We start from the raw sequence: 15,272 nt of genomic DNA, 5'->3' as shown, positions 1-15,272 counted from the left end.
CTTCCGCCCATGGGAAGGGAAGAGAACCTCCCTGCATGCTGTGACTCCTTCCATAAGCATAGGGTCATCGACCTGAAATGTTAACTCGGATTCTCTCTCCACAGATGCTGCCTAACCTGTTGAGTACTTCCAGCATTTTCTGTTTTTATCTCAGATTTCCAGCATCCACAGTATTTTGCTTTTGTACATTTTTTGGAGACTGTACTGCAGACCAGTGCGTACCTCATTTTCCTTCTGATTCCTACGCAAGTTGGTCACACATTGGATTTTATGGGCTGAACTTTTCTAAAGCTGCTTCAGGACAGTTGTGTTGAGACTGCTGTCCACTCTTCTGACCCCGTTGTGTTCCCAGCCTAGCTTGCTTGTGGGCCTGCTGAGGACGAGGAGTCTAATGCAACTTTGCGGTACCAGAAGTCGAGACAACCTTAAAGGCGACAAAAGAACCCCAAGGACTGCAGTCCCAATTCGACTGAAGACCTTAGACTGGATTCAGACCTTTGGCAGATAAGCACTTCGGATTATTCTAGAGGGAGAGGACACCACTATTAGACGCTCTCCCTCTAACCTGGGGTCGGTGAAGGCAGCAGCGGTAAGTCGGAAACTCAGGCAACTTGTTGGACCTCTATATCCTCCCAAAATTTACATGTGGCAGGTGGCAAAGGGCCTTCCTGGCTGGGGTGGGAAAAGAAATTTGAGGTCAGTGTGGTGGTATGGCAGTAGGCCTCACCACTTGATTTCCCCCTGGTTTCCACCACTATTCCACCCGATTTGGGGCTGGATCGCAGAGAGAAGTGCAGCCCCATGTGGCTGTACACCTCGCCCATATCCCTGCACTGTGTGCAATATGCAGTCTTATTGCAAAGTGGGAACAGTTTCAGTGCCCATAAGCACACCAAAAATAAAGTTCACACATCTTTTTCTATGAAAGTATTGGTTACATATAAATATAACTGCAGGCTTTAAATTTGTTTTGTGTATTTGTGTAAATGGATATGAGTAGAGACTGAATGTTGTACTGGGTCAGCACGTGGGTTGAGACTGATGTTTCATATCTCTGTTGGTTTTAATGATTTAAGTGAAATGAGTCGCAACACATTTACGGTGGATGCAGATCAACAGCACAAAAACTGTCCACAGTTCAGCAGATTGGTATTAAATTGCAAGTTACATCGGCAGCGGGTGGAGGCAGAGCTGAGCGGCAGAGCGACTACAAGAGGCCCCAGAGGCTCAGGTAGGCCCCAGTGCGGCATCGGCAGCGGGTGGAGGCGGAGCTGAGCGGCAGAGCGACTACAAGAGGCCCCAGAGGCTCAGGTAGGCCCCAGTGCGGCATCGGCAGCGGGTGGAGGCGGAGCTGAGCGGCAGAGCGACTACAAGAGGCCCCAGAGGCTCAGGTAGGCCCCAGTGCGGCATCGGCAGCGAGTGGAGGCGGAGCTGAGCGGCAGAGCGACTACAAGAGGCCCCAGAGGCTCAGGTAGGCCCCAGTGCGGCATCGGCAGCGGGTGGAGGCGGAGCTGAGCGGCAGAGCGACTACAAGAGGCCCCAGAGGCTCAGGTAGGCCCCAGTGCGGCATCGGCAGCGAGTGGAGGCGGAGCTGAGCGGCAGAGCGACTACAAGAGGCCCCAGAGGCTCAGGTAGGCCCCAGTGCGGCATCGGCAGCGGGTGGAGGCGGAGCTGAGCGGCAGAACGACTACAAGAGGCCCCAGAGGCTCAGGTAGGCCCCAGTGCGGCATCGGCAGCGGGTGGAGGCGGAGTCGGGACCAGCGGGAGCAGCGAGGAGGAGCTCGGGAGAAAACCCGGCGACCAGCGAGGCCCGAGACCAGTCGGGAGCAGTGAGTCGGAGCCCGGTATAAAAACCGGAGAGAGGCGAGGCCCGAGACCACAGCTGGGGCAGTCGGGAGAGCAGGAGGCCAGTAACTGCTGGGGCAGTCGGGAGAGCAGGAGGCCAGTAACTGGTGAGTTTAAAAGCTCACCTTTCGCGGGCTTTTTCTTTCACAGCTGGTGCAGTCGGGAGAGCAGGAGGCCAGTAACTCTTATATAGGTGGAGCTGTTGCTAAACCCGAAACACTACAGTGTAGTGTCTCCCACCCTTCCACCTCCTCTAACCTTTTAGGGGTTAGGGGAAGTTGAAAAGGTAGGTTCAATTTATTTTATTTCAGGAGCCTAACCTAGGTGGAAAAGGTTCCAGGACAGGAGGCGGCAGTGAAAATACAACACCAGAAAACAGGTAGGTGACTGGTTGGTGAGTACTTTCACAAACTTATTCTAAGTAGAATTCAATAATTAAGCTAAATCGTAGTAAATAAAAGGGTATTGTAAGGGTTAAGTCATGGAAGGGCAGCTCGGACCCGTGTCATGCTTCTCCTGTGCCATGTGGGAAATCAGGGACACTGTCCCTGACAACTATGTGTGCAGGAAGTGTGTCCAGCTGCAGCTCCTAGCAGACCGCATGGCGGCGCTGGAGCTGCGAATGGACTCACTCTGGAGCATACGCGATGCTGAGGATGTTGTGGATAGCACATTCAGTGAGTTGGTCACACCGCAGGTAAAGGCTAGCTCAGACAGTAAATGGGTGACCAAAAGGCAGGGTAAAGGCAGGAAGGTAGTGCAGGAGTCACCTGCGGTCATCTCCCTCCAAAACAGGTTTACCGTTTTGGGTACTGTTGGGGGAGATGACTTATCAGGGGAAGGCACCAGCAGCCAGGTTCAGGGCACCATGACTGGCTCTGCTGCACAGAAGGGCGGGAAAAAGAGGGATAGGGCTATAGTGATAGGGGATTCAATTGTAAGGGGGATAGATAGGAGTTTCTGTGGCCGAGACCGAGACTCCAAGATGGTATGTTGCCTCCCTGGTGCAAGGGTCAAGGATGTCTCGGAGCGGGTGCAGAGCATTCTGAAGGGGGAGGGGGATCAGCCAGTTGTCGTGGTACATGTAGGTACCAACGATGTAGGTAAAAAGAGGGAGGAGGTCCTACAAGCTGAATTTAGGGAGTTAGGAGCTAAATTGAAAAGTAGGACCTCAAAGGTAGTAATCTCTGGATTGCTACCAGTGCCACGAGCTAATAAGTTTAGAGAGAGTAAGATAGATAAGCTAAATACGTGGCTTGAGCAGTGGTGCAAGGGAGAGGGATTTAAATTCTTGAGGCATTGGAACCAGTTCTTGGGGAGGAGTGACCTGTACCAAGGGGACGGTCTACACCTGAACTGTGAGGGAGCCGATGTCCTCGGGGTAATATTTTCTAGGGCGGTTCGGGAGGATTTAAACTAATTTGGCAGGGGGATGGGAACCTAGGTAGTGGAAAAGAGGGAAGTCATATGAAGTTAGAAATAGATGGTAGAAAGGTGAGAAGCAATAAGCAAAGGAGAGAAACAGAAAGGGCCAAACTAATTCATAATGAGAGTGTGAAAAAAGCAAGCCTGAAGGCTTTGTATCTTAATGCTAGAAGCATTAGGAACAAGGTGGATGAATTAGTTGTGGAAATAGAGGTAAACAAGTATGATTTGATTGGGATTACAGAAACGTGGCTGCAGGGTGGGCAAGGCTGGGAACTTAACATCCAGGGATATACAATATTTAGGAAGGATCGGCAAAAAGGTAGGGGAGGTGGGGTAGCATTGCTGGTAAAGGAGGGGATTAATGCAATGGAAAGGAAGGATATTAACTCGGATGAAACGGAATCTGTATGGGTAGAAATGAGAAATAGCAAGGGGAGGAAAACGTTAGTGGGTGTGATATATAGGCCTCCAAATAGTAATATGGAGGTGAGGGAAGGCATAAAAAGGGAAATTAGAGAAGCGTGCGATAAGAGCACGGCTGTCATCATGGGTGACTTTAATTTACATATTGATTGGACTACCCAAATTAGTAAAAATTCTGAGGAGGAGGAATTCCTGGAATGTTTTCGGGACGGTTATCTGGACCAATATGTCGAGGAGCCGACTCGAGATCAGGCCATTTTAGACTGGGTATTGTGCAATGAGAAGGGACTTATCAGCAATCTTCTTGTACGAGGCCCCTTGGGTCAGAGCGATCATAATATGATCGAGCTCTCAGTCGAGATGGAGAGTGAGGAAATTGAATCAGAGACTAAGGTCCAGAACTTAAATAAAGGGAATTACGAGGGTATGAGACGGGAATTGGGTAAGATTGATTGGGTGGTGTTTCTGGGGGGATTGACAGTGGATAGACAATGGCAAGCATTCAAAGATAGAATGGAAGAATTCCAGAACATGTTTATACCGGTTTGGCATAAAAATAAACCTAAAAAGGTGACTCAACCGTGGATAACGAGGGAAATTAGGGACAGCATAAAATCAAAAAAAAGGGCATATCAACTGGCAAAAAAAAGCACCAGACCGGAAGATTGGGGGCAGTACAGGATACAGCAAAAGAGGACAAAGGGATTAATCAGGAAGGGGAAAATAGAATACGAAAGTAAACTTGCAGCAAACATAAAGACAGACTGCAAAAGCTTTTATCGGTATATCAGGAGGAAAAGACTGGTAAAATCCCAAGTCGGTCCCTTGCAGTCCGATTCGGGAGAATATATAATGGAGAATAAGGAAATGGCAGACCAATTAAACTCATACTTTGGTTCTGTATTCACAAAGGAGGACACAAATAACCTCCCAGGAATATCGACAAACATAGGGACTAATGAGAGGGAGGAGCTGACAGAAATTAGTATCTCTAGGGATATGGTGTTGGGTAAGTTGAGGGGACTGAAGGCCGACAAATCCCCGGGGCCTGATAAACTACATCCTAGGGTACTTAAGGAGGTGGCCCTGGAGATAGCAGATGCTCTAAGGATCATCTTCCGGAACTCCATTGACTCGGGAACAGTACCCGTGGATTGGAGGGTAGCTAATGTTACCCCAATATTTAAAAAGGGGGGTCGAGAGAAAGCAGGGAATTATAGACCAGTAAGCCTTACATCGGTTGTGGGCAAAATGCTAGAGTCCATTATTAAGGATAAAATAGCGGAGCACTTGACAAATGGGGAAAGGATCGGACAGAGTCAACATGGATTTACAAAGGGTAAATCGTGTTTGACTAATCTGCTGGAATTTTTTGAGGAAGTAACTGGTAAAATAGATGGGGGAGAGCCAGTGGATGTGGTGTACCTTGACTTCCAGAAAGCCTTCGATAAGGTTCCACACAAAAGATTATCATGCAAAATTAAGGCTCATGGGATTGGGGGCAAAGTATTAACGTGGATAGAGAACTGGCTGGCGGATAGAAAACAGAGAGTTGGAATAAACGGCTCGTTTTCGGAGTGGCAGGCAGTGACCAGCGGGGTGCCGCAAGGATCTGTCCTGGGACCCCAGCTGTTCACAATATATATAAATGATCTGGATCAGGGAATTGGATGCAATATTTCCAAATTCGCTGACGACACTAAACTAGGAGGAGGGGTGGGCTCTGATGAGAATGTCAGGAGGCTACAGTGCGATTTGGACAGGTTGGGGGAATGGGCGGATACGTGGCAGATGCACTATAATGTGGATAAATGCGAGGTTATCCACTTTGGGGGTAAAAACAGGAGGGTGGATTATTATCTAAATGGCAATAGATTGGGAGATGGGGAAGTGCAGAGGGACCTGGGTGTTCTTGTGCACCAGTCACTGAAGGAGAGCATGCAGGTGCAACAGGCGATTAAGAAGGCAAATGGTATGTTGGCCTTCATATCAAGGGGGTTCGAGTATAGGAATAGGGATACCTTACTACAGCTGTACAAGGTGCTGGTGAGACCGCATCTGGAGTATTGTGTACAGTTTTGGTCACCCCATCTGCGGAAGGATGTTCTTGCCATGGAAAGAGTGCAGCGGCGATTCACCAGGCTGATACCTGGAATGGCGGGAATGACCTACGAGGAGAGATTGAATAGTTTGGGCTTGTACTCACTGGAGTTTAGAAGATTGAGAGGGGATATCATCGAAACATATAAAATTATGGCAGGGCTGGACAGGCTGAATTCAGAGAGAATGTTTCCAATGGCAGGGGAGCACAGAACCAGGGGCCACAGTCTAAAAATAGCGGGCAAATCATTTAAAACAGAGATGAGGAAGAATTTCTTCACTCAAAGAGTGGTGAGCCTGTGGAATTCCCTGCCACAGAGGGCTGTGAAGGCTAATTCAATAAATATTTTCAAGAGAGAATTGGATATATTTCTGAAGGCTAAGGGGATTAAGGGTTACGGAGAAAAGGCGGGGACGGGGTACTGAACTGGTAAGATCAGCTATGATCTCAGACGAAGATCAGCCATGATCTCATTGAATGGCGGAGCAGGCTCGAAGGGCCGAATGGCCTACTCCTGTTCCTATCTCTATGTTTCTATGTTTCTATGATTACAGTATATAGGATTACATAGGATATACGACACAGAAACAGGCCATTCAGCCCAACCAGTCCACGCCAGCGTTTATGCTCCACTCAAGCCTCCTCCCGTGTTTCCTCATCTAAATCTATTCCCTGCTCCCTCATATGTTTGTCCAGCCTCCCCTTAAATGCATCGATACTATTCACTTCAACCACTCCCTGTGGTAGCGGGTTCCACATTCTCACCACTCTCTGGGTAAAGAAGTTTCTTCTGAATTCCCTAATGGATTTCTTGGTGACTATCTTATATTGATGGCCTCTAGTTATGCTCTTCCCCACAAGTGGAAACATTCTCTCTGTATCCACTCTATCAAAACCTTTCATAATTTTAAAGACCTCTATTAGGTCACCCCTCAGCCTTCTCTTTTCAAGAGAAAAGAGACCCAGCCTGTTCATCCTTTCCTGATATGTATACCCTCGCATTTCTGGTATCATCTTTGTAAATCTTCTCTGCACCCTCTCCAGTGCCTCTATATCCTTTTTATAATATGGTAACTAGAACTGTCCGCAGTACTCCAAGTGTGGTCTAACCAAGGTTCTATCCCTCTAAAAATAAACCCTAGTGCTTGGTTTGGTTTTTTTTGGCCTTGCTAACCTGTGTCGCAACTTTTAGTGATTTGTGTATTTGTGTATTTGTACACTGAGATCCCTTTGTTCCTCTACCCAGACACGCACCCTCCAAGTAATAAGTGACCTCCCTATTCTTCCTACCAAAATGTAATACCTCACATGTATCTGTGTTGAACTTCATTTGCCAATTATATGTCCATTCTGCAAGTTTATTAATGTCCTCCTGTAATTTGTTGCAGTCCTCCTCAGTATTGACTATTCCCCCAACTTGGTATCATCCGCAAATTTTGAAATTGTGTTTTTGATTCCAAAATCTAAATCGTTAATGTAAATTATGAACAACAGTGGTCCCAGCACTGATCCTTGTGCAACACCACTACCCACCATCTACCACTGTACGTAACTACCCTTTACCCCTACTCTCTGCTTTCTGTCTTGAAGCCAGCTAGCTATCCATTCTGCTACTTGTCCCCTGACTCCACATTCCCTGACCTTGTTCATCAGTCTATTATGGGGTACCTTATCGAAGGCCTTTTCAAAATCTAGATAAATTACATCTACTGCAATAACATTATCTACTCTCTCTGTTACCTCTTCAAAAAATTCAAAGAAGTTGGTCAAGCAAGACTTTCCTTTTTGAAATCCATGCTGACTATTCCTTATTATATTGTTGGTTTCTAGATGTTCTTCTATTTTCTCCTTTAGTAGGGAGCCCATTATTTTTCCTGCCACCGATGTTAAGTTGACTGGTCTATAATTCCCTCGACATGTTCTATCCCCCTTCTTGAATATATGTATTATGTTAGCTATCCGCCAGTCTTCTGGCACTGTACCTTTTTCTAATTAATTATTAAATATGTTTAGTAATGCCTCTGCTATCTCTTCCCTAGATTCTTTTAAAATGCATTGATGCAATCCATCCAGACCAGGGGTGTTATAAATCTCATCATCATAAAGAAACTACTCATGAAATAACACTGGACGGCCAGCTGGTGGCGCCGTCCAAGGAGTATAAATACTCGGGTGTGGGCCCAGCTTTCCAGGGACATTTTGTAAGACAGGAACTAGTGAAGTACAACTAGACCTCCATGTTTTGAAACAAGTTGATTAAAGCCTTGCTTTATACTCAAACCAAGTGTGTAGTGAGTTTTATTACATCAGGGGTTTTATCCTCTTTGAGCTTGATTAGTTTATTTAATATTTCTGCCATCTCTCTATTGTTACCTGTGGTATTATCCTGTCTATCCCTTAATAGCCCTAATTCCATCCCAACCTTCCTTTTTTATTGATGTGCCTGTAAAATATTTTACTATTTTGTTTTATGTTCCTTGATAATTTAATTTCTTTACCTTCCTAATTGTTTTTTTGACTTCTCTCCTAATCTCTTTGTATTTAGCCTTATCATGGACTCCCCCGCTGTCTATGTACTTAATGTATGCCTCTTTCCTTACCCTCAATTGTTCCCTTGAGCTTTATTCATCCATGGAGTCTCATTAGTGTTTTGTTTGTTCTTTCCTTTTTGCGGAATATATTGTTCCTGCATGCTGTTGAAGACCGTTTTAAATGTTTCTCATTGCTGTTCTATTTTATTTTCCCAAGTTCTATTCTCAGCCCCTCAAAATCAGCTTTTCTCCAATCTATTAACCTGGTTTTCATCATACTTACATCCTTCTCAATTATCATCTTAAAGCATATTATATTATGGTCACTATTGCCAAGATGTTCCCCTACTTTTACTTCTTTTATCTGGTTCATTCCCCATCACTAGATCCAACAGCAAATCCTCCCTTGTTGGGCTTTTTACATATTGGGCTAGAAAGGAGACCTGTACACATTGTAGGAACTCTATTCCCTTATCCCCTTTACCTACCTCTTCTGTCCAATTACTATCAGGGTAGTTGAAATCCCCTATGATTATTATTCTATGTTTTTTACTCATTTCCCTAATTTGCCTGCATATTTCTTCTTCCACCTCCCTTCCACTATTAGGTGGTCTGTAGACAACGCCTATTAGTGTGATTGATCCTTTATTATCTTTTATCCTATCCATATGGATTCTATTTTTATCTTGCTGATAGCTACGTCACTTTTTTCTACTGTCATTATGTTATCCCTAATAAGTACAGCTACTCCACCTCCCTTTTTCCCCTCTCTGTCTTTTCTAAATATGTTATACCCTGCGATGTTTAATTCCCAGTCCTGATTTTTCTGTAGCAATGTCTCCGTAATCCCTACTATGTCTGGTTCCTCGCAATGCATGATTGCTTCCAGCTCCCCTTGTTGTGTGTGTACCTTTAAGAGAAGAACTGATTTTATACTGCAGTACCAGCAGTGACCACACCTGTATAAAAAGCCCTAGCAGGCTTCTGTACTTCAGTCTGACGTTTACTCTCTGTTCAGTAAATACCTGTTTAATTGTTCTCCTGCAGTCCTTGTATTATTGATACTCGGACACTACACTGGCGATGGGCAAGTTCGAACTCACCTACAGTACTGCATCACCTCATGGGGATCTTTCCCTGAGAAGAAGCTTCTTGGAGGTCGAAGTCAGGTCAACGGGCGTCGACCGCGGGCAACCGCCCAAGGATCCATCGGTGTTCGGAGAATTGCGGGAGAGGCTGTGGAGAGCTGGGCTTGGCTCCCCAGTCAAGGTGTTCCAGCAAATCGTGCTGGTAGCAGGTAGTGCGCTGACCCTTCCGGACTGCGGCGGGCTCGAGCTTGATCGAGCGGCTCTGCAAAGGGGCCGCGCAGCGTCGTCGGGAGGAAAGAGAGAGAGAGGGTTGAGCGCACAGGGCGCGGTCGGTGCTGAAGAACCAGGCAGCGTAGAGAAAATAAAACGAGGGGAAGGAAAAGTGAGACGCGCCGAAGCCGCGGGTAGCCGCCATTACACTGTAGAATGCTAGGAGCAGCGTGGCAGCAACGGGAAGAAGGAAAAGCACGGGAGGCGCCATTTTATTCCATTGGGGAAGAAGGAAAAGCGCGGGAGGCGCCATTTTAATCCTTTGGTGAAGAAGGAAAAGCGCGGGAGGAGCCATTTTAAATCACCCAAGATGCCGAAAAGTGGCAGTATCACTGCTTTCGACAACGAGGTAGAAGACTGGACCACATATGTGGAAAGAATCGAAGTGTACTGCAATGCCAATGAGGTGGCCAATGGAAAGAAGGCGTCGGTATTATTAAATTTGATGGGCGCGAGAACGTACGGCCTATTGCGGAATTTAATTACCCCAGCCAAACCAATGGAGAAAAGTTTTGAAGAGATTTTTAATATCTTACAGGAACACCTAAACCCTACACCGCTGCTGATAGCAGAAAGATTCAAGTTCCATAAAAGAAACCAGCACAAAGATGAGAACAATGCTGACTATCTTACGGAACTACGCAAGTTATCGAAGCACTGCCAGTTCGGAGCAGGACTGGCAGACACCTTACGGGATAAGTTTGTCTGCGGGCTCCAGAGTGAAGGAACCCAGAAACGACTACTTTCGGAAAAGGACCTGACGCTAGAACAGGCTTTCAGCGTGGCAGTATCCTATGAAGCAGCAGCAGGCGGAGCTGCGGAAATACAACAGAAACCACAAGAATACAGCGCTAACGAAATGGCGTATGGAGCAGGAAAGTGCTATCGCTGCGGCAGAACAATCCATGATCAGAAGGACTGCTGGTTTAAGGACAAAGTATGCAGGCAATGCGGGAAAATGGGACATATAGCAAGAGTCTGCAGGTCGGGAAAGAAAACCAACACTACAAGAACTACTAAGGAAAAGTACAAGAAAGTAAAAAAAATGACAGACAGTAGTTCGGAAGATCAGGAGAGCGATAATGACTCCGGGAGCAGGAGACTAAGTTGTCTAAAGTTACACAACGTGATCGCAAAGGAGGATCACCGAACCATTTGGGTCACCCTCATGATAACAGGGTCCCAAGTAAAGATGGAATTGGATACAGGATCAGCCCTAACTGTCATGAATCGACGAGACTATGAGCGGCTATTCTCACACATACCCTTAAAGGACACGTCCATTGTATTGAAGACATACACGGGGCAAAAAGTCTACCCCAGAGGAAAAATAAGGGTGCCAGTTAAATACAACGGCAAGGAAACACAGAAACTGTATCTATATATACTACAAGATGGAGGACCACCATTATTGGGATGTGAATGGATCCGAAAAATACAATTGGATTGGCATTCCATTCAGGCGCTAACTGTGACTGACAAAAAGGATGACGACGTCACACCTGGACGACTGTCAAGAATTCTCACTGACGTGAAAGAGGTGTTCCAACAAGGACTTGGGACTCTAAAAGGAGTAAAGGCAACGATAAAAATCAAAGATAACGCAAACCCAAAATTTTTTACGGCCAGACCGGTACCGTACGCGATCCGCCCAGCCGTTGAAGCAGAACTTGAGAGTCTGGAGCGTTCGGGTGTGCTGTCCAAGGTGGACTGGAGCGAGTGGGCCACACCCATCGTTCCTGTAATGAAGAAATCATTGAGCAGCACGCCTGGGGAGCCGAAGAAGGTTCGCATCTGTGGGGACTTCAAGGTAACTGTGAACCCAGTCTTGCACACAGTACAATATCCACTTCCACAGATAGAAGATATTTTCTCCTCACTATCTGGAGAGAAACGCTTTACGAAGATTGATCTGGCCCAAGCGTATCTACAAATGGAGGTGGAAGCACAGTGGCATAGTGGTTAGCACTGTTGTCTCACAGCGCCAGGGACCCGGGTTCAAATCCGGCCTTGGGTGACTGTCTGTGTAGAGTTTGCACATTCACCCCGTGTTTGCGTGGGTTTCCTCCGGGTGCTCCGGTTTCCTCCCACAGTCCAAAGATGTGCGGGTTAGGTTGATTGGCCATGATAAAAATTGGCCCTTAGTGTTAGGGGGGATTAAATACGTGGGGTTACGGGGTTACGGGGATAGGGCTTGGGTGGGATGGCTGTCGGTGTAGGGACCGGGTGCTAGGGTTTGGATGATCAGCCATGATCTCGTTGAATGGCGGAGCAGGCTCGAAGGGCCGAATGGCCTACTCCTGCTCCTAGTTTCTATGTTTCTATGTAAGAAGCATCTAGGAAATACCTCACGATAAACACTCACAAAGGCCTTTACCAGTACAATCGACTGGTATTCGGGGTAGCATCAGCCCCGGCTATTTGGCAGAGGGCGATGGAACAAGTCCTGCAAGGGATCCCGGGGACCCAGTGTTATTTGGACGACATCCTGGTTACGGGTGAAAATGACAGTGAACACCTTGCCAACCTGGAGCAGGTGCTCACTAGATTGCAGGAATATGGGCTACGAGCCAACCGCCCCAAATGCGAGTTCTTCAGGAGACAAATCTCGTATTGTGGCCACATGATTGATGAGGAAGGTTTGCATAAGTCGCCAGGCAAGATTGAGGCTGTAGTCAAGGCTCCAGCACCGGAAAATGTGTCGCAGCTGAGGTCGTTTCTCGGGTTGGTGAACTACTACCATAAGTTCTTGCCGAATTTATCTACAATTCTGCACCCACTGAACGCCCTGCTGCAAACTGGAGTAACATGGAAATGGAGTGATGAGTGTAAGCGTGCCTTTCAGGAATGTAAATGCCTAATCACTTCAAAAGAAGTATTGGCCCACTACAACCCAACACTACCGATTCGGTTGGCATGTGATGCGTTTCCCCACGGCATTGAAGCGGTGCTGTCACACAAATTCCTTGATGGTTCAGAGAGGCCAATAGCCTTTGCGTCGCGCTCGTTAACCTCAGCCGAGCGTAACTACACCCAGATTGACAGGGAGGCCCTCAGCCTGGTGTGGGGGGTGAAGAAGTTCAATCACTATCTGCATGGGCAGAAATTCACCCTACTGACTGATCATCAGCCCCTGGTCTCCATTTTTATCCCAAAGAAGGGCGTTCCAGTGATGACGGTGAAACGGCTGCAAAGATGGTCACTTTTTCTAGGGGCACATCAGTACGACATAGAGTACAAGGGTACGAAACAGCATGGAAATGCTGATGGGCTGTCACACCTACCGTTGCCTATGGTAGAGGAAGCACCTGCAGTGGACCCTGTTGAGATATTCCATGCCACCATAGTCGAATGTCTGCCTGTTACAAACTCGAGTATAGAGAAGGAAACCCGAAATGACCCAACACTCTCTCGGGTCTATGATTTGACGGTGAAGGGATGGCCAGCACATGGCGACTCACTGTTGCCAGCATTCTCGCCAAGGAGAGAACAGCTGTCAGTGTGCCGAGGGACCTTGATGTATGGATCCCGAGTGGTAATTCCACCCAAGTTGAGAGACAGAGTGCTCAATGAGCTTCATGAGGGTCATCTGGGAGGGGTAAAAATGAAAAGCCTAGCCAGGGCTTATGTGTGGTGGCCGGGAATCGATAAACAAATCGAGGACCTGACCAAGAGCTGCTCAGGATGCCAGAAAGTCCAAAATGCACCACCACAGGCCCCTCTACACCCATGGGAGTGGCCCTCATCTCCATGGCAACGGGTACACATTGATTTTGCTGGTCCATTTATGGACTCAATGTTTCTAATCGCCGTGGATGCCCATTCGAAATGGCCAGAGGTCATCAAAATGTCCTCCACCACCACGGAGAAAACTATTGCAGTCCTACGGACCATCTTCACCAGGAATGGCTTGCCAGAACAGATTTGCTCCGACAATGGGCCACAGTTTGTGTCCGAGGATTTCCGGAGGTTTCTGAGGAATAATTGGGTGAAACATTACACATCTGCCCCATATCATCCAGCCACAAATGGATTGGCTGAGAGGTTTGTTCAGACCTTTAAAAAGGCAATAAATGTGATGTATAACGACGACATACCACTACGACACAAGGTAGATAATTTCTTGTTTGCTTACCAGAATGCGACACATGCAGTCACCAACCAAGCTCCAGCCATAATGTTCTTCAACCGAAGGCTAAGATGTCAATTGGATTTGCTCCAACCAAACATAAGATGAGATGTTGAGGATAAGCAATTCCAGCACATCAATGAGAAGCCAACACAGAGCTTCAAGATGGGGCAACCAGTCTTGGCCCGCGACTACCGAACAGAAAAATGGCAGCCAGGAACGATATGCGCACAGCAGGGACCACTAATGTACACAGTGGACGTTGGAGAGAGCATCGTGAGACGCCATGCTGACCAGATTCTAGAGTCACAGGAACAAGCCAAACCTATACCACGAGCATGCGCACCTGGTAATGAACCCGAAGTACAGATTGTGTCTACCTCAGAAGCAGTGGTATTGGAAGTTGACGAACCAACCAATGACAATGAGCCAGAATCGACTCCGCCGCAAGAACAGGATACTCGAGAAAGGCGCTATCCAGTCAGGATCAGGAAACCTCCTCAAAGACTGAACTTATAAATAATTATTTCAGTTGATGTATATAGTACAGAGAAAATTGAAATTGTAATTAGTTATTATTTAGTTGTTAAATGAATGTTATGTACTGTTTATCTAAAAGGAGAGGAATTGTTGTGTATGTACCTTTAAGAGAAGAACTGATTTTATACTGCAGTACCGGCAGTGACCACACCTGTATAAAAAGTCCTAGCAGGCTTCTGTACTTCAGTCTGACGTTTACCCTCTGTTCAGTAAATACCTGTTTTATTGTTCTCCTGCAGTCCGTGTATTATTGATACTCGGACACTACACCCCTGTTTTATTAGAAACATTGTGTGCATTGCTGTACAGTTTAACTCATTTTTAGTAGGATTTCCTCTCACTTTATGTTTAACCATCTTTTTAGACTCCTGTTCTGTAACTCTATTTATTCCCTTGCCATCAATGTCCTCCCTTACTTTATTCTTTCCTATGCTCTCTTTTCCTGTTTTGTTTATATTTAGGCTGGTTATGTTTCTTGTAGATCCATCCCCCCATCTTACTAGTTTAAAGCCTTTGCTACCTCGCTGTTTATCCTTTCCGCTAGGACATGGGTCCCATCCCGGTTCAGGGGGAGCCCATCCCATTGGTACAGCTCCTTCCTGTCCCAGAACTGGTGCCAGTGTCCCATGAAAAGGAACCCCTCTTTCCCACACCAGCCCTTTAGCCACGTGTTAATTTTCCTGATCTGTCTGCTTCTATGGCAATTTGCATGTGGCTCGGGCAATAATCCAGAGATTATTACCCACGAGCTCCTGCTTTTTAATTTAGAGCCTAACTCCTGACCTCCTCCCTGTTCCTACCTATGTCGTTTATTCCAACATGGACCACGACAACTGGATTTATCCCCTCCTTTTCCAAGTTCCTCTCCAGCCGCCGTGAGATATCCCCTACCCTGGCACCGGGTAGGCAACACACCC

This window comes from Somniosus microcephalus, chromosome 5 (assembly GCF_052327205.1).
Source record: "Somniosus microcephalus isolate GS21.2 chromosome 5, FLI_Smic_1.0, whole genome shotgun sequence".
In the NCBI taxonomy this organism is placed as follows: Eukaryota; Metazoa; Chordata; class Chondrichthyes; order Squaliformes; family Somniosidae; genus Somniosus; species Somniosus microcephalus.
Note: the sequence above shows the minus strand (reverse complement) of the source record.